The 19,263-nt window shown below is 33.9% G+C and overlaps 1 long non-coding RNA gene across 1 annotated transcript; it reads right to left on the reverse strand.

Annotated features, from left to right (window-relative positions):
• Positions 1–1,771: 1,771 nt before the first annotated feature.
• Positions 1,772–2,979, reverse strand: LOC126696830 (uncharacterized). Its single transcript, XR_007646105.1, has 2 exons — positions 2,516–2,979; positions 1,772–2,406 (listed from the first exon to the last, which is right to left on the reverse strand). It is a non-coding gene; the product is annotated as an uncharacterized LOC126696830 (long non-coding RNA).
• Between the last annotated feature and the right edge of the window lie 16,284 nt (positions 2,980–19,263).

A 19,263-nucleotide genomic window follows, 5' to 3' on the forward strand; every position in this document is an offset into this window, starting at 1 on the left:
GAAATTTGTTGTGTCAGTATAACAATATATATACCAGCTTACATAAATATTTAAAAGAAAAAAAACACAAAGCGATTACTAAAAAAAAAAAAAAAAAAAATCTTTAGGTACTGTAGCTACCGTACCAGTTGAATAAACCAAAAGCACTACACAATAAGTGTTGTAACATTTTCTCAAAACATTTATTTTTAGTTGTGATTGGTCATAGTCTCATATTTTATTTCTACTTGTAAGAAATTGATACGTCAATAATTGTGAAAATATTGTGAAATTTGTTGTGTCAGTATAACAATATATATACCAACTTAAATAAATATTTAAAAGGAAAAAAAAATGTAGCTACTGTAGCTACAGTGCCACTTGGCACTGTAGTTATACTGTAGTGCATTCGTGCACGTCAATAATTGTGAAAATATTGTGAAATTTGCTGTATCAGTATAACAATATATATATATATATATATATATATCAGCTTACATAAATATTTAAAAGGAAAAGGAAAAAAAAAAAACTGTAGCTATTGTAGCTACAATGCCACTGGCATTGTAGTTACTGTTCAAAACTTGGGGGAAAAAAAGTGGCTCACGAAACCATGAAACATTTATTTTCAGTTGTTGTTGGTCATAGTTTCATATTTTATTATTTTATTTTGACTTATAAGAAATTGACACGTTAATAATTGTGAAAATATTGTGAAATTTGTTGTTTCAGTATAACAATATATATATATATATATATAAGTACAAAAGCAAGACTAAAAAAAAAAAAAAAATGTAGCTACTGTTCAAAACTTAAAAAAAGAAAAAAAAAGGCAAAGTGCCTCACCAAAATGCACTGTAGATGAACAGTGAAAAATGCTGTATAAATAGTGCAAAAACACTGTAGGGACATTGACACTTTTAGATATAAGATATATACTTGGATTTTGTTTTGGAAAGATATATATATATATATATATATATATAGTCTCAAAATGTCCTAGTTGCTAATCTCATTTAAGGAAAATTATTAGGTACTCCATTATCTCACATGAATGGTGGGTCCCACCATTTAATTAGTGGGATCCACTGTTCATGTGAGAGGAGGAAATATGCATTTATAGTACGCAGAGAGTACACAATAATTTTTTCCCGTTTAAAACCCCACTAAATGGTGAGACTCACTGTTCATATGAGAGGAGAAAATATACATTTATAGTATTCCGAGAGTATACAATAATTTTCCGTTTAAAACCCCACCTCCGTACATGCATCCCCATTAATTTCTCACTCTCTTGTGTGGAGTGGTTACGTTTGTTTGTCGTTGGAAAGCCGCGTTGCCTGTTAAAGATAAAAGAAAGCAGAAGACGGCAGGTAGATGCTTAACAGTTAAATATCATTTGGAACAAATTGAGCTGGGGAAGGCTGCATTCATATGCCTTCCCATACTTCCCTAGCTAATATCATGGCAACTACTTGATTTCTATTGAATTCTTCTGTTATATTTTCCATAAAATAATCATCATATTATAATTTCACAGCAACGCTATCATTGCATTGAAATTTAGTTTTTATTTATTTATTATTATTTTTTATACTACTAAGCTAAGCTGTCCTCCTTTTAATTTAAAGAATTGAAAAGAATATTAATTTGATTTGTTGGATAGACTGCAGCCCACCAAAAATCAAGCTTTTGCACATGCACCACCAACTAATAATCAATCAGAACTACTATTTAATTAATATGATTGCCAAGTGGCATTTCTAAATCATATAAATATTGTTTCTTTGAATTAAAAAAAAAAAAATCAAATATATATAATATATTGCAAAAAAAAAGGCCAAAGGGATCAGCCCGAATGCTATTTGAGAATTACATTAATTTAATGCACTCTCTTTTTGAATTTTCTCTTTATCAAATAACCCATGATTCTGCGCAATGACTTGATACTGTAAAAAGAGAAGCCAAGTCTTACTGTCCTAGCTAGAACAGTAAAAAAAGATGCTCATAGAATAGAAAAAAGAGTCATACATCAACATTAATCACAGTAGGTGGTAACTTCTTTGATTTGATCATTGATCTCTCAAGGTCACCTGCAAGTGGACGAACGGGTTGACTTGCTGCAGCACTCGGAGCATCTTCAACCTTAGAGCTACATAAATCGGAAACAAAGATAGAGAACCAAACAAAGAGAGGTGTAATAAGCAGAACTAGACCAAAGGGCACCATCCAAAGTTGACTATTTGTGGAGTGGTACTCGTATTCCCACCACCCCATTGTTAGACCTCCTATCATGCTCACCAATAATGACCATGAATAAACTATGCATGTCTTCACTCTTTCCCTTCGTTCCCCGGGACTTTCTTCTCTCCCTTCCTTAAATGATCCCATCAAACACCAATTAGCAAAATGAATTCCGGGTGTTTGCTGATAAGAAAAGAAAGATCAAGTGTAACTTTGTCACATATTTATAGAGCTTGAAAGCTAGCTGATCATGTGAATTCCGAAAGAAACAAGATCAAAATAAAGAACATACCTGTGATATGTAGTGGCAGTGAGAAGAAGAAGAAGAAGAAGAAGAACTAAGAGTTGTGGAAGTAGGTGGGTGCTATTTATGCTGAGAGAAGTTTGGGAGAGAAGGGACAGTGACCCGAAGAAGAGGGCAAGATACTGAAGGTCGATGCTTTGGATTTTGCAAGTTATAGAATTAGTAATTTTGGCTTGAGGGTAACATGAGAAGTGCCTTTTGATCAAAGTTGGTATCTGTTAAAGATAACACCAAGTATAAGGAGGAGAAAGTGATTACGTCTCAGATTTTTGACACGGCTTATAAGTGGAGCTATCTGGGGGAGATTCTGTTTGTATTTCATTCTAGGTACCTAGTGGTTCATATGATAAGTAGTTTGTTTGTTTTTTGGGATATAAATAAATGGAATTCGTATAAAACTTCCTTTAGTGGTTTCATGTGTTTGGGATGCACATCTTAACACGAAAGACATATCAAATTCACCTATATGACGAAACCCTACCCAAAATAATATAGATTAAATAAAATGAGTTTGTTGTGGATGTCTGTCAAAATATCATTTAAATAAAATATAAAAAATTAAATTAGATGAATTAAAAAAAATTAAATTGAACCATCAAATCCTAAATACTTTTCTTCCATATCTAAAAGAATTGTCCTCTGGTAATATTTCTTGTAAACAATTAATTACATGACAAATCTTTTTCAGGTCGAAGAAACAACCGTGGCTCTTTTTGTCTCAAGCACTCTTCCATGAATATATATCTGATATATATATATATATATATATATATGTTAGACTCAAGTTATACCATTTTTTATTTTTTTGAGAATTCAAGTTATACTATGTTATGTTACACCACTTATTAATTGATATTGTAAATATTTTATTGTTGGATTGCATATTTCTCTTGTTATTAAGGTGTACGCAAAATTTTATCTTAATAAAATGTTATTTGTTATATAATCTATAAAATCATGTTTAGAATAATTTAAAAAATATATATATATAATTGAAATTTAAAAGTTCTTATAACTATCTTCTTAAAAAATTATATATATATATATATATATATAAAAGTATTGGTATTTCGTCGATATTTTGTAAACATGGAGGTATAAAGAGCTAATACATTCTATGTGAAGATGGTTGTTTTATAAGTTTTCCTATATTTGGTAGCTAGAGTAAAAAAAATGTCAAAGAAAAACTATCTTTTATTTATTTATTTATTTTATATAAGATAAAAATTCTACTCTAACGAATCTAGTTTAATCTAAGTGTATATGTGTGTGAATCTTTCTCCTAGAAACTTGAATCCTAACCTTTGCTCCATACATTTCACAATCACTTATACTTGTAGGGTGATCATCACGCCAAGAATGTGCGATGGTTAGATAAAATTGTTTAGCTTGGTGTGAGATAAAGTTGTTTTTCACTAAAAATTTCTGAAAAACAATTTTATCTCATGTTGAGCTAAATAAGTGAAGTCAAAAGAAAGTTTTATAACTTATTTTAAGGTTGAGAGAGAGAGAGAGAGTAATGAGTGCGTGTATATATATATATAGTTTGTTTTGCAAGCATCGGCTTTTACTTTAGTAGTATACTGGGACATGTTGTTACTGGCCAGAAGGATCTATCTAGTTTCTCCTAATTCCCTCACGGGTGCATTTGAATTACGGGGGACATTATTCTTTTTTAATTTTAAAAAAAAAAAAAATTCTTTAATGGTTAGATAATTAGTTGCAATCGATAACTGGACGCACCTCGTCAAGAGTTTAGCCATACCTAGGGATGGTACACTACGCTCTACTTGTGATTAAAAATAATAATAATGACCAGTCCTATTCATACACAGTTAGGGTCCGTTTGGATTGAGCTTATTGTTGTTAAAACTGAAAATTGAAAACTGAAAACTGAAAACACTGTAGCAAAATAATTTTTAAATATGTGAAAAGTACCGTGAGATTCATTTTTAATATTTTTTAATGCGTGAACAGTATTGCTACAGTGCATAAACAGTACTGCTACAGTTCATAAACAGTAATTTTTGTCTCTGCACAATAAATTTACTGTTCATGCACTGAAAAAAAAAAAAAAAAAAAAAGAACAGAAACGCGGAATGAAAACGTGGACGTTGGTTTCAGCTGAAACCAAACGCTCACTTATTTTAACATGAAAAATTTGTTATGAGTTACAATTAATTTAAGTATTCTATTAATAAAGTCTTTTATTATTAAATTAGATTAATCACACGTGTTTTGGGCGTGGGATTAGATTTTTTATTTATTTATTTTGGATTTAGTAAAATAACGTTTACAAGTGAGATAGAGATAATGTCATAATTTTTAGGATTTTTTTCTATGTGCAAATTGATAAAAATTTGAAAGTCTAAAACTTAAGAATTTTGTTTAAAATAGTAAATTACTCTTTTATCCAATTTATATTTTTAAATTTAAAAATTATTTAACTAAAAGATAAGGATATTTTAGAGAGTTACGAATTTGTGTGAGGATATTATAGTTCACAAAATGATAAAACCCAAATAAGGAATCTTGTTATTAATGTGACATTTGGTATAACAAAATCCACATTACTCCTACCATCTAGATTACTAGGAATGTGATGCCTTGCAATCTAGATGCCTAGGAATGTAACTATTCTTATGTTTAGTTTAGCTGGAAATCTAATAAGATTCCTTGAAATGTGAGATTATAATGTTTGGTTTATTTCTAAGAATCTTAAATGAATTATTTATTTTTTCCATACTATCCTTAGATTTATAAATCCTATATCAAGTCTTCTTTCTTTCTTTTTTTAAATCTTCCTCCAAATAAATAATGACAAACAAAATGTAAACTATAAATCATGACAAGTTTATTAAAACTATAGTATAACATTTCGAAATGACAAGTATAATACAAAAATAACTATTTAAATTCTTATTCTTTATGAAAAATATTGTTAATAAAAATAAATAATTTATTTTACTTTAGCATCTAACCAATCCAAAATAGGAGATATAAAAAGGGGAAAAATTAATTCTTAACTATACTTTTAAAAAGAGCTTAATCCATAATAAAACAACCTGACAACATTTAGGTCTATAAGATATTGATGATTTGTTTTATATTTTATTTCCATTGCTTAAATAATAAGAAGAAAGGGTTAAAATTGTCAATTTATAAAAAATACAATTTCCTTTAAGTTTGGAAATCTGGATACCCACCTGTTTTAAAGGGAATTCACATTCCTACAAAGAAGGGGTTAAGGGGGAATCTAGATACCATTGGCATGTGATTCCCTAGGGTGATTTGTAACCAAACATGAGAATCTTTAAATATTTTTGAGAATTTTAAAACATTACCCCATACCAAATGCCACATAATAGTATAGATAAATAATTTAGAATTCCACAAACACCAATTGACGTCTTGGTTTAATGATAAATGATAATAATCATGGAGTGGATGTAATAAACTCAAATCTTATCATAGTACCTGTAAGGACTAGATTTGGATCCCTCCCCCAAAAGGTGGATGGACTTAGGTCCAAAAAACCCAAAAAAATGAATTTGTAAAGAGTGGGTTGGCAAACTGGGTTTTAGATTACGTTTGGATTCAGTTGAAAAAAGCCAGCGCGTTTGCGTCTGGCGTTTTTTTTTTTTTTTTTTTTGGGCACACGTTTAGGAGACAAATTTCACTGTTACGGCTACTGTTCATGAACAGTAACCGTAATATTTGACTTTTTAACCCCTTTTTAGCACATCAATGGGTCCGTGCACTGTTCACAAGACCCATAAACCTCACTTTTCAGCAAATTTTTCATTAAAAATAGGTCACATGGTATTATTCACACATTTAAAAATTATTTTGCTACAATATTTTTCAGTTTTCAGCTGTATCCAAACGGACCCTTAGTGAATCAGACAACAAGTAAAATAGATTTTGATGACAAGAGAATGAAGGTACACAAATTTAAGCTAAAGAAAATCGTCCTCGGCACAGTTCGAGGAGATCATTTCTTATATATTGATTCTCAAATTTGATTACAAGCTCAGTTCTTGATTGTTACAGTGTTTTTCTCTCAATCTTTTGATCCCTTCTCCATGGAGGGTCTCTTGTATTATATAGTTTTATTTAGATGATCGTTGCCCTCCACTTGTTGATCATCCAAACCATTATTTGAGTGCTTGTCCCATCGGACACCCCTTCAGGCCCTCTGTGCGTTGAGGCAGCCAAGACAGCACTGTTTAAGGGTCTTCTCCGCATTAATGTAGTCAGAAAGTTAACTGTAGAGGATTTAATGCGGCGGTAGTAGCTTTCCCTTGAGATATTTCATAGCCTCCCCCTGTCCTATTCCTTCTGGATACTTGTCCTCATCAGTGGAATTGCCTAGAACGTTGCTCTTGATGTTAGACCACACCTTCTGACCTCGGCTTTGCTCAGCTGAGGAAGTATTCCTCCTCGGACAGCTTTCTCAGATGGTTATGATCATACCTCACCTCTTTATTTACTAATATGGATTCTTAGGAAGGTGTGTACATGTCCTCGGACTATTTATGTCCTCAAATTGGACCCCTAGCCCAATATATACATAGATATGTACTCTTGGGCCTATCACCCCTACAGTACCAAACAAAAAAAATTAAATAAAAAGGTAAAATCTACCATTTGTCCCTAAAGTTTACTTGTATAGCTCCTTTACTCCCTAAAGTTTAAAAAATGAGGTCTATTGGTCACTCTATTAACTTTCATATATGTGTGTGTTTAATAGAATAATGATGTGGCATTTTTTTTAATAACCCATGACAACTTATTTTTATTAAAAAAATTACAACAGCAACTCTTGACGCAACAAAGAACAAACCCTTCTTCAACGAACGCCCTTTCTAAATAACCTTACTACTCTAACAATTTCGTTAATTGCTCAGTTTTGAAAGTAATAGTGAAACTAACATCTCAAGTTTTTAAAACTCGAGAATTAATTAGAACTCGAGTTTCTAAAGCTCGAGTTTAGTGTTTTTGTGATACCCTTACATGGACAAATATTCCACGTTGAGCCACGTAGAAATCGAGTTTATAAGACTCGAAATCTGCACACCATTACCCAAACTACAAAACCACAGTACTTTCAAACGGCTCATTAAAAAATCCTCAAAGTTCAAACACTGAAACACTCAGTCAAACACTTGCACAAACTTCGCTTCGCCCTCTCAAACTCACTCACTCTTAAGCAATCGTAGCCCATTGTCAACAAAATCGTAGCCCACCATGTTGAAGGTACTCACTCTCAATCAATCGTAGCTCATTGTCAACAAAATTGTAGCCCACCGTGCCGAAGGTACTCTCTCTCTCTACTCAATACGTTGTCGTTTTTGCTTCTTATATTCCTCTGTCTCTCTCTCTCTCTTTCTCCAATTTTAGATTTTGGAATTTCATGATGTGACCTAGGGTTTTTCGTTTTTCAATTTCGGATCTTTTTGGGTTTTGGTGATTCATGTTTGGTTTCCGAGAAAAAAAATTGAGGTTTTAGGTAGGAAATGTCTTTTGTTTTATGTTTTTTTGGTTTTTTTGTTTGGTTGATTAGAATGCTGTGGAAATTTAAAACCAACCCATCAGAAAGTACGAAGATTGTGGGCTTTGAAGACAACAGAAACTTATATTGATGATGGCAACAATTAAAATCAATAGTCTCTAGTGTCACTGTGCTGTATAAATTGTCACGTAGAGGTGGAGTGGTTAGATGTGCTGTTATGCTTGTATGGTTTTTTGATAGTGAGATTTTTGTGTGAATGACCTATAGTGTTGCCTTGTCAATGTGAGTTTTGGAAAAAGGTTTTATGACTTTACTTAGCTTAAAGTTTCACTGAGGTGGGGTAACAGAACTTTTAACAGAAATGTGCATTAGGGTCTTTCTTTTAACTTAGTGTCACACTCCATATGTGCTTTATCATTAGAGGAAAGTCCCTGGTGAAATGAAAGCCTATTGTTGGTTCTATTATAATTATTTTTTCAACTTGCTAAATATCTACTGCATGTATCTTTTTAACTTGTTTTCTCTTGTTTGTGCACAATAAATTAATTACCCTTTTTAACTCCACTGGTTTGACATGTTTTTTGGTAAGTGACTGGTCAGATATGTTACATAAGTGTTCCCATGGTCTCTGTCCTATTTGATGCCTAGCTAACAACGTAGTCTCTCTCTTAAGCTTCTTTTGAATTAATATGGTCAAGTTTAACCATTCAAGTTACACCCCAAATCCCCGATGTATCTCTTTGTTCTTAACACGTAAGTCAAATTCATACCTATTGGATACTATCTCATTCAATTTATATTGATCTTTAAATGTAGGGTGGATTTGTTAAAAAATTATATATATGTGATAAGTTCATCTGGTCATTATATGCCAGCAGATTTTGCACTTCATTCCCCACACTATACTTAATACTGGTTAGTTGCCTTAAGTAGATTTAAGCAGATCTCGAAATAGCCCTTTTGTGTGACACATCGTTTTATTGCTACTTTAGATGTTATGTTAACTAAATACAAAAATATATACCAACACAATTCTCACTGGAAAAAAAAAAAAAAACCAACATGAATCTTTTGTGTTCAACAATGAATCTTTAGTGTACAAACTCAGTACCACTCAGCTTAACTCAAATGAATAGGTAAACATAGGAACATAAAAGATCAAGGCTGGATTGAATCCCCAATTACAGCAGAGTATTGTATTTAATCCTGAGTTATAAATGTACTTCTTCTTGCTTTCCATTCTTTTAGCATCCTTTTTTTAAATAATGCCAATAAGCTGCTCTTCAGAATAGATTTTCCTTGCATGTAAAATAGCATTCCTTTGCCCCCACACTATTAATGATCTCACAGTAGCACTCTTTGCTGTATAGAGCCTCGGATCGATGAGGAGCCAGAGATCGTGCGCCCTGGTCCAGAAGATGATTCATTGTTGACGCGACAACGATATCATCGATCAGATGACATTTGGAATGGCGAGGTGAAATATCTAGTTCTAACAACCACTTTAATTTTTACGTTGTCTTTGACTTTTAGCAAGTTCTTTCAAAGTTGTATATCTAGTTCTAATAACTGCTATAATTTTTATTGATTTTGCAAGACCCGGGCCCACTTACATGCCATGGTCGCGCTAAGGAGATGGCAAACATAACAATGTGAGATAATTGGGTGATTGACATTATCAAGTTGCTAAGGCTAGAAGCATTGTTTAGGGCCCCTTCCAGAGAGATTGATCATTGCCTAAATCGGCCCTAGTTGAGCGATGGCGGCCGGAGACTCATACGTTCCATCTTCCACATGGTGAGATATCAATCACCCTACAAGATGTGGAGGTCATTTTCGGACTTCCTGTAGACGGTGAGGTCTTGGTTGGGTCGACTGCTATGGTGGATGGGGATTGGAGGCAACTGTGCATGGAGTTGCTTGGTTTTACTCCGGCGAATGACAACAAAACTTTGGTGGGCCAAAGAATTCTCATCAGCCGCCTTGTTGACGCCATTGCAAAGCCACTGCCTCATGACGCAATGGAGATTCAGATACATCAGTATGCCATGTGCTATATTTTAGCGCTATTAGGGGATAAGTTTTTCATGGACAAGTTGGGAGATAGGGTGCATCTAATGTTCTTGGAGTTCTTGCGGAACCTTCATGCATGATCTGCCACAGTATAGTTAGGGTAGTGGTTGCCTGGCATGGTTGTACAGAGAGTTGTACTGGGTAAGCGATAAAGAGGTATCGCAGATTGGTGGGGCGTTGCAATTGGTCTAGTATTGGGCATGGGCAAGGTTGCTATTCTTGTGCCTGAGGATAGAGCCGCTACCTAGATGTGATTATGGCCCATGGCTAAAAGCTCCACTTGCATTTAAGTAAGTATTTTCCTGATATTTAGTGTGTTATGCAATGTACTCTTCTTACTTACTAAGTGGTATTATTTTATCTTATGTTATTCGCTCGTAATTATAGGTGGGTGCGAATGCCAAGCCCGAATAGTAGGCCATCCGGCAAGGCGTTGATCCACTATCGTGAGCAATTAGTTAGAATGTAGCCGGACTAGGTAATAATATACAAAAATTTTGTTTGGTTATGTTAATTTCCCTTAAGAATATGTTAAAATCATTGCTTTAACATATCTTCTGTTTTAATTTTTGTTTTTCCCTTTATTTATGTATTCTCCCTTGTTTCACATTTTAAGATGTTATGATAATTGTTTTTGTTTCTATTGTAGATTATGTGGCAGCCATATGAGGCAAATTTCGGCCACCTTCTTGACTTCTGTGTTGCAGGGAGGGATATGTGGACGGCAAGGGTGTCACTTGTGTGTTTTTGCATAGTAGAGACACACCACCCAGACCGTGTCCTTCGACAGTCTGGGTTGGCGCAGGAGCAGCTCGACCATGTTGTGTACGATGATAGACTATATAAAATAGACTTGCGTGGGAAGGTGGAAAAGAATTGAAGGGTGGAGCATGAACCGTATATCCTTACATGGAATATGAGACAACAACGAATTTGCTATGCACCTCCTCAGACTAGTAAGATACCCCGCGATTATGCCTATTACCGCTGGTACCGTTTGGTCACTCGAAAGTATGTTGATTGCAACAGCGCTAAATTAGATATGATGGTAATGTGTTCTAATTAGATTTTATTGCCTGCTTTGTTTTTTCTTCAATACATGTACGAACGTAGAATCAATTGATTTCTTTTTTCAGCAAATCTGGTTTGATCTAATTGACATCCAATTCAAGACTTTCTGTTACATATAGTATTCTAATAAAACTTTTAGTTCTTAGTTGAGTATCTGAGTAGATTAATAAGTACTATATTATCCATTTTATAATTGACACATAAATGTCTTAAATCTGATTGTACTGGTTCTTTCTCCATTTCAGATTGAAAGCCATTTAGCGCTGTTGGAGATGCTTCCTGTAGGCAGCCGAGCACACAACCATGTCTGGTGTGTCCTAAATAATGTGGCTAGACTTGGTGGTGGTCCTACAGCAAATTGTCAAGCAAACAATGGGCATGAGACTGAATCAGCAGCTACTGCAACCCTAAGCACAAGCGTAGCACCTGTAAGTACACCGACCCGTGGTTAGCGTGCTACTGCAAGCCCAGGCACAAGTGCCGCTAGGGGCCGTGGTTAGCGTGCAACAACCCTTCGGGTTGTAACTAGTCCTGAGATATACCTACACCCATCCTGCACGCATCTCCTTAGCCTGAGGTTCATCCATCTATCCCAGATGCATCTCCTTAGTCCGAGGTCCCTTCACCCACCCCACCTTCGCAGTCCATTTTTTATCTCGATATTAATTTTCATTTGACCCCTCTTATACTCCCCGAGACACCCTTATACCCACCCACCAGCACCAGTGCACCCACTATGCCCATAGACCCACCTACCTCATCCTCATCTGACCTTTTAGGACCTCCAGTTGGGATTGACATTGTACAGCCAGATACTAATGTACCAGACGAGCATCCTCCTCATCAGCCCTCACCCTCATAAGGTAGACCACAACGTGCTAGAAGAGCACCCACTTATGGGACAGGTGGACACAAAATAGGGCGTGTAGGCAACTCTATGGTATGATAACATTAATTATAATGTAATGATATATTTTGTAGTTCACTTTATAGCTTATCATTACATCGAATATTGATTGTGTGCATCTAATGTCTTTGCAGCATGATGATGAGCCTAAAGATGATGCCCTGCAGCCTCCTCCCCCGCCCAAACATTACACGAGGGTTAAAAAATGCAAAATTGGTGAACCTTGAAAAAGAGGTTTGTTAACTACCTTGTTTATGGCATGGTAGTAGGATCTAATAGCCTCCCACAACTATCTTGTTTAGTGGTGTCACCTTGTTGAGATTCATGGATGCACAAGGTGGTATTTATTTTTAATATGAAATGAATAATTTTCTATCATGAAACTTGAAGAGAAGCATAGCATGTTTCAATTGATTTTTGTTACTGGGTTGTGCTGCAAGAGGGTATTATTAAAGTGTGTATGTGTGTGTGTGTGTTTTTTTTTTTTGGTGATATGGTGAAAATGATGTTGTTTTAGGTCTGCCAATGCATTGATGTTTGTGGTGGTTGGTGGAATTGTTGTTTTTGTTCTCATAATCTAGCATTTGTATAGGTAGGCATTACATTTAATGTTCAGTGAATTTGATGCTTTTGGGTATTATAGTGAAACTAGTTTAATTTTGTGAATTAGAAATTTAGAACTTGAAGGATTTTTACCACTTTGAGAAATGGGGTTACATGGTGAACAAGGAGGGGCCTAGTAATAATGCAAGTGTATTTGATTGTGTGTGTCTTTAGGCATGTGTTTTAGCCTGTAACTTGAATTGGGTTTCATGGGTTTCGCATAAAGTTTTTTCTTCATCAACCTACTGATCATAAAATGTTTGTTTTCCTTGAGGGCACAAATTTTTAATACGCTCTTCACCTCTACTTTATTGGCAAAAGTCAACCATTTGCACAAATTCATCCCCTCTCTCCAAGTAGACACAAATGCTATCTCAATATGTGAAGGATCAATCATATTTTCCCAAGTATTTGTAGAAAATGACAAGGTAGGAGGTGCGTAGGCAGGGATTGTGTCTGTAATGTTTTGGACACTAATAACATTGTCTGCATCGAGTTCACTACAGTCCAATGTCTCATCGTCATCAATGCCCTCTCAAAGTCCCCAAAGTCCCCTTGTTCAATCCTCTCTTCAAACTAATCTCTATCGATAAAATCTTCACCGTTAATGGTAGTAGTCTCATCAACATAGTCGTCATCATCACTCTCATCGTCATCGTCATCGTCATCATCATCATCATCAGCATGAACATCATCATCCTCCACATGTGTAGAATACTCATTTTGAGCATCCGGAACTGTAACCTGTAAACTTGTGGTTGTTTGCTGGATTTCCTCGATACCAACTTCTGCACGCGGCTCCAACTGTATGTACAACTCAATACCATTTACTGCAGGTATTCTCTCCAACTTGTCAAACATGATCTTTACATGTTTGTTTGTTTCTATCGTCATATACTTGTAATTAATCCAGTGTTGCAGGACTTCATGTGGCATACGATAAGTAATTTGTATGTTGTGTACAACAGGATTCACACACAATTCTTCCATAACTATCATATTCAATTCATCAAGGGTTTTCAATCTACAATCAATTTGGGTATAATAGGCCTTTACACCCGGCCCTTCAAATGCCAATCCCTTGTTCGCATTGGCATTCTTAAATGGACCACCGTGGTATAGGATTATATCAATTTCAGGCATTGTGAACCTGTTAGAGTCAAGTTACTATGTTAGTTAAAAAACATTTTATCTAGTCAAATTACACAAAGTACAAATTCCAAAATGTCAAAGGGTATGAATTTCATTACACATTCGTTACACATTTCATACCGAAATACTTTTTCTGTCATGCTAAGACTACCTATTTCATACCCAAAAAAAAAAAAAAAAAAAAAACCAAAATGTAAAAGTATACAACATTTTATCTAATTACATATCCATAACATTTACTTTCATTACACATTCAAAGGGCATGAATTACATACCCATTTCATTACAATTCATTTTATATCCATAAGTCACCCATTTCATTACATACCCATTTCATACCCATTCAAAGGGTATTATTACATACCCATTTCATACTCATTCATTACAATTCATTCACTACCCATTTCATACCCAAAACAATGATGAATAAAGTCAAGAAACATGTAAGATCATGATAACAATAAGAGCCTAGAAATGATGAATAAAATTTTGATAACAAAAACCATGCAAATAAATACTCAAAAAATTAACACTAACAAAACAAAGTTCTATAATTCACAATATTGGTATCTTAACTACGTAATGTTAACTATCTACAAAATAAATAGTCAAACTCTTTAACCCACACCCAACAACTAATACCCAACTACAATGACAATCAAATCAAAAAACCCTTACCTGAGACATGAATTTGTTGAGAGGGAAGAGCAGTGAGAAAGGCAATGTGGTGAGTGAGAGTGAGTGGCAATGTGGTGAGTGAGAGTGAGAGGCAATGTGTTGAGTAAGACAGTGAGGCTGAGTGTTATGGGTGAGAGGCAATGCGGTCAGTGACCTGAGCAGTTGCTTGTAAGGAAACCAACTGCGTGTGTTTTATAAAATTTTATGGGTGAGAGGCAGTGGTAGTCTAACACACGAATTTATGGGTGACCTTACAAGCAACTGCGTGTGTTTTATGGGTGACCTTACAAGCAACTGTGTGTGTTTTATAAAATATTCCCCAATAGAACTCAAGTCTTATAGACTCGAGTTCTATACAAATTTTTAAAAACATATGAGTATAAAATCGTTTTCTTCTAAGAAAATCAAGTTTGTAAGACTCGATTTCTACAAGATAAAAATCGAGTCTTAGAGAGTCAAGATCTATGTGGCAATTTTAAGTCCATATTAGCAAGTGTAACGGGTTGAGATTTAAACAGCATCTCGAGTTTCTAAAACTCGAGATACTATTTTTCTTAATCTTTAGAAACGTTGGTTAACTTACTACATTGTTAACCCTTACACAGCTAGTCTGCAAATTTCCCCCTTCTTCAACAATCAGACCAAATCATACACAACCACACTTAAACCAAAACACTAGTTGAACAAAACCCATCGCAACCTTAATTGAAATGGGAAACAACCCCAAAGAAGCAAAGATTTTGGTGTCAAATGTACAAGAAACCCAATCGGACTCGGTGGCAACAGACTCGTGGTGGTTGGATCAATGAGAGAGAGAGAGAGAGAGAGAGATGCAGCTTTTAAAAATGCCACATCAGTAGATTTGGCATGAAACTCAACTTTTGAAGTGGAACTCGACTCTTTGAGTTTCAAGAAATTCAACTTTTTTATATAAGTCCGAAAATTAAAACTATTCTATTTGGCCAAATAATTTGTTGAAGGGCATTATTGAGCAAAAATGGCCTTGTTATATGTTCACTCTCTGTCTCCACAACTCTCACGACATCATTTCATTAGGCCCCTCTGTCAAATTTCAAATTCTCTCTCTCTCTCTCTCTCTCTATATATATATATATATATATTCCATGTTTTTTTATTTATGAATTTTTAAAATACCAAAGCGGCAGCATTATTTTCAAGGAACTTAATGGCAAGTGGAATGAACAGAAAATTTGAATTTATAAGAAATGAAAAAAGATTGAAATGAACAAAATCAAAATCGCAAGACTAACTTGAATTTTGGGCAAATGTAGAAAGTGCTGTAAATTGTAAGTTTGTCTTTTATTTTTTCAAAAGAAAGAATTGATTTTCCGATGACATGCTAAGCTAGTCTAAAAGACTAAAACTAGGCCTCAATACTCATCTCTCTTGCTTGATGGTTGATACTTGATGGAGGTAGATTATAGGCGTTTGGGTCAAGTCTGGCCCAGTTTCCACTAACTCAAAGCTGAGTTTATCTGACCCGTCAAAGCCCACAATAATTCACTCCTGTCATTTTAGTAAAAAGTTTAATTTTCCTACTTTAGCCTGAACCTCAATGAAGCCCAACCTTGTTTAGTGAGGCCTAGTGGAACTTTAGTGGGCTATTTGCAATCCAGGTTTCCAGAATGGACCCAAGCTAGGGATGACATTCAAATGGAGCCGAAACTAGGTTCCATTCTTTTCTTAGCGATTGGAGAACTTTTATTACTAACATGGGCGGCGCTAGCCATAGCCCAGGGGGGTTCAGATGAACTCGTTGACTTGGGCAAAACATATATAATATAATATTTTTAATTGTTTTGATTCTCTAAAATAAAATTTTGAACACTGATTCTATTTTTTTGTAAGCACAACTAAAATAACCTTAAATATAATCCTCTTACCAATATCTTAGCATTAAAAAAAAAAAAAAAAAAGAAGTCCAACAACAAGCCAATTTAATCTAAAACCTTGAAAATAAAAAGTAGTTGTTAAGAAGTGCTTTTAATTTTTTATTTGTTGAGTGAGGACCGGGTGCGTGGGACAGGCCATGAGTGATTGAGTGAAGACAAAAGAAAATGTTAACACAACAAAAACTCTCTTAGTATCTATTTGGAAATAATTTATCTAACTTTTTGCTAAAAGTATAAAATAAGTAAGAACTCACATGAGACCTGCAAAGAGTAGAAAAAAAGATGAAGTAATAAGTTGGCTTATAATCAAGACCCAAACACACCTAATACAATTACAATGAACAGTAGTTGTCAAAGTTGAGATGAATTATTAAATACAAGAATTGTAAAGAGTTAAAATAAACTAATAGATAAAAGAATTTTGAGTAATAATAATTAAAGTTCACTTAGCGATAATAATTAATATATTTATTGTATTTGAAAACAATGAATGATTTCCAAGATTTTATTTTAGCAATAATAATTAGTATGTTCATTGTATTATGAAACTATATACCAAATAAACTAATAGTTTATATTTTATTTTTTTGCTAATATATGGACAAATTTATAATAAAAAAATATCGTAAACTACAAAATTTATTTTTTATCTAAGATTTATCTTCATATTGATCCCTGAAAAAAAAATTTGGAGCAGCCACGGATTACTAAGCGACACCTGATTAAAAAATTAGATTCCATTCTGATTATAATGGTTCGGTGACTATTATCTGTAGCCCCCTGTGGAAAAATCTCTCCCGCTAATATATGTGGACAAAGTTCGACTCTCTCACCTCACCACAATAGGATAAGCCAACTTCAAAGACAATAAGCGAAAGTCTAGTCATCATCCAATAATGCTTTTTTGGACGTTCTCAATTATTGCACATACATGTGATACTTTTGGCCAAAAAATATTATATGCATATTAGCATCTGAGGGAAAATACATAACAAGAAAAAGGAAAATTCTATTTCTGCCTTTTGGCAATCTCTTCGTTTTTTTTCCGTTGAAATTTACCAACTAGGCCATGCTCACAATTACAGGATTGTCCTCAACTCGCTGTGATAACTACACATTTTGAACCATCTAAGTTTTATTTACTTAATAGTATTTCAAAAATTTTATTTGCATGATAATTACTTTCTGTTATTAGAAGTTGGGCCTCATATCTTTTACTCAATAATAAAAGACTTTTAACAATTGAGGTAGCTAGAACTCATTGGTACCATCTAAAATTAATTAGTTAAAGTTAGTTGCGGCCTTGTGGGTTAGATGAAAAATGGATAAAGTAATGAAATGAAGAAAGTATTCATCCATTTTTCATAATTAAGGGAACCCCGTGGAGCGAGGAAATATATCTATTTGAAAATTTGTAATTTATAACATTAAATGTTACCATAATATCAATATGCCTGATTTTCATTAGAACCTTTTTATGCACAAAAATGACCTCGTTTAGAACATTAAAACATAATGTTTTTTGACATAGTAAAGGCAAAATGTACGGATCATAACCAAGGGACATATTGACATTGTAGAAATAATATATTGCAAGTTTAAACTTTAAATATGAATTTTAAAGGGACCTCAGTAGAATGAAAATTGCATGACATATAATTTAAGATTCGTGAATATTCGTAACTATAGATTAATATTTGTTTATTTTAAAGGGAATAAAGATAATTCTACTCCCTTAAATGAATTATGTTTATTTCAATAATTTGGAAAATAGTTTTAAATAAAATAAATTAGAAGTATTTTTTAAGCTAATTATGTCAGTGCATGGCATTTTTGTGGTTATGATTTATTAAGTTATTAGTACGATGAAAAAAAATGTAAAAACTCATGATAGTAAGCAGTTGAGCCAGGCATTCAATAATAACTCTATTACACAAATTTGATAGCCATTATAAATAGAGTGAAAAAGGAGAACCAGAGAATTATGTTTGAAAGTAATACTTGGAAAATACAGGACTACTGTTTGTACTTAGTAGCGTAGTTGAGTAAAATTCGTTGTCCTTCAAAAACCATTTTGTTGTAGGCTAGTGGGATTTGTCATTTGTAGCGTACTTGAGTAAAATTCGTTGTTCTTCAAGGCCATTTGTGTGTCAGGCTATGGTAGGCTTTGTAGGGCTAGAATTTTTGCTTTGATCACATGAATGAACCTCACCAAGGGGTGACTTGTCAAAACAAAGGCAGCGGGTCAATCGGTAAATCAAGGGTATGTAGTGGGGATGTTTTAGGAAGAAGAAAAGAATTACTCCTAATACAAAGCATTATCTCCTACAAAAATTACTTGCTATCGCACTATTGTATTAAGAAGACTCACCAATTGATACCCGTTACTAATCTCATGATAGTTACATGATTTTTCTATTCATAAAATTATAAAGAAAAGTTGAAATTCTATCAATGTTTTTGTATTTATTTTTACAAATGGTTGATGTGATAAATTTTTATGGATTGTGTTAACGGGCATTGCAGATGCCCGTTAAGCACACATTTTTCTGAAAAAAATCGTGCGTTCTTTCTTTATTTATGTTACTTTTTCAATTTAATGATACTATTTTAAGATATTTTTTACTTTTTCTTACTAATTAACATTCTCCAATTTTTATAAATCTCACTTTTACCGTTTGGCGGCGAAATGGCAAATAGCAAGGGAGTGGGACCCAGGGTTAATCATTATCTAGTGGGGCCTCGCCCACGGCCAAAACGCGCACATGAGGTAAGCATTAACAGATAGATAAGTCGTGGTACTAAATAAAACGTTAAAACCATG

The sequence above is a fragment of the Quercus robur genome, chromosome 8 (genome assembly GCF_932294415.1).
Source record: "Quercus robur chromosome 8, dhQueRobu3.1, whole genome shotgun sequence".
Taxonomy (NCBI): Eukaryota; Viridiplantae; Streptophyta; class Magnoliopsida; order Fagales; family Fagaceae; genus Quercus; species Quercus robur.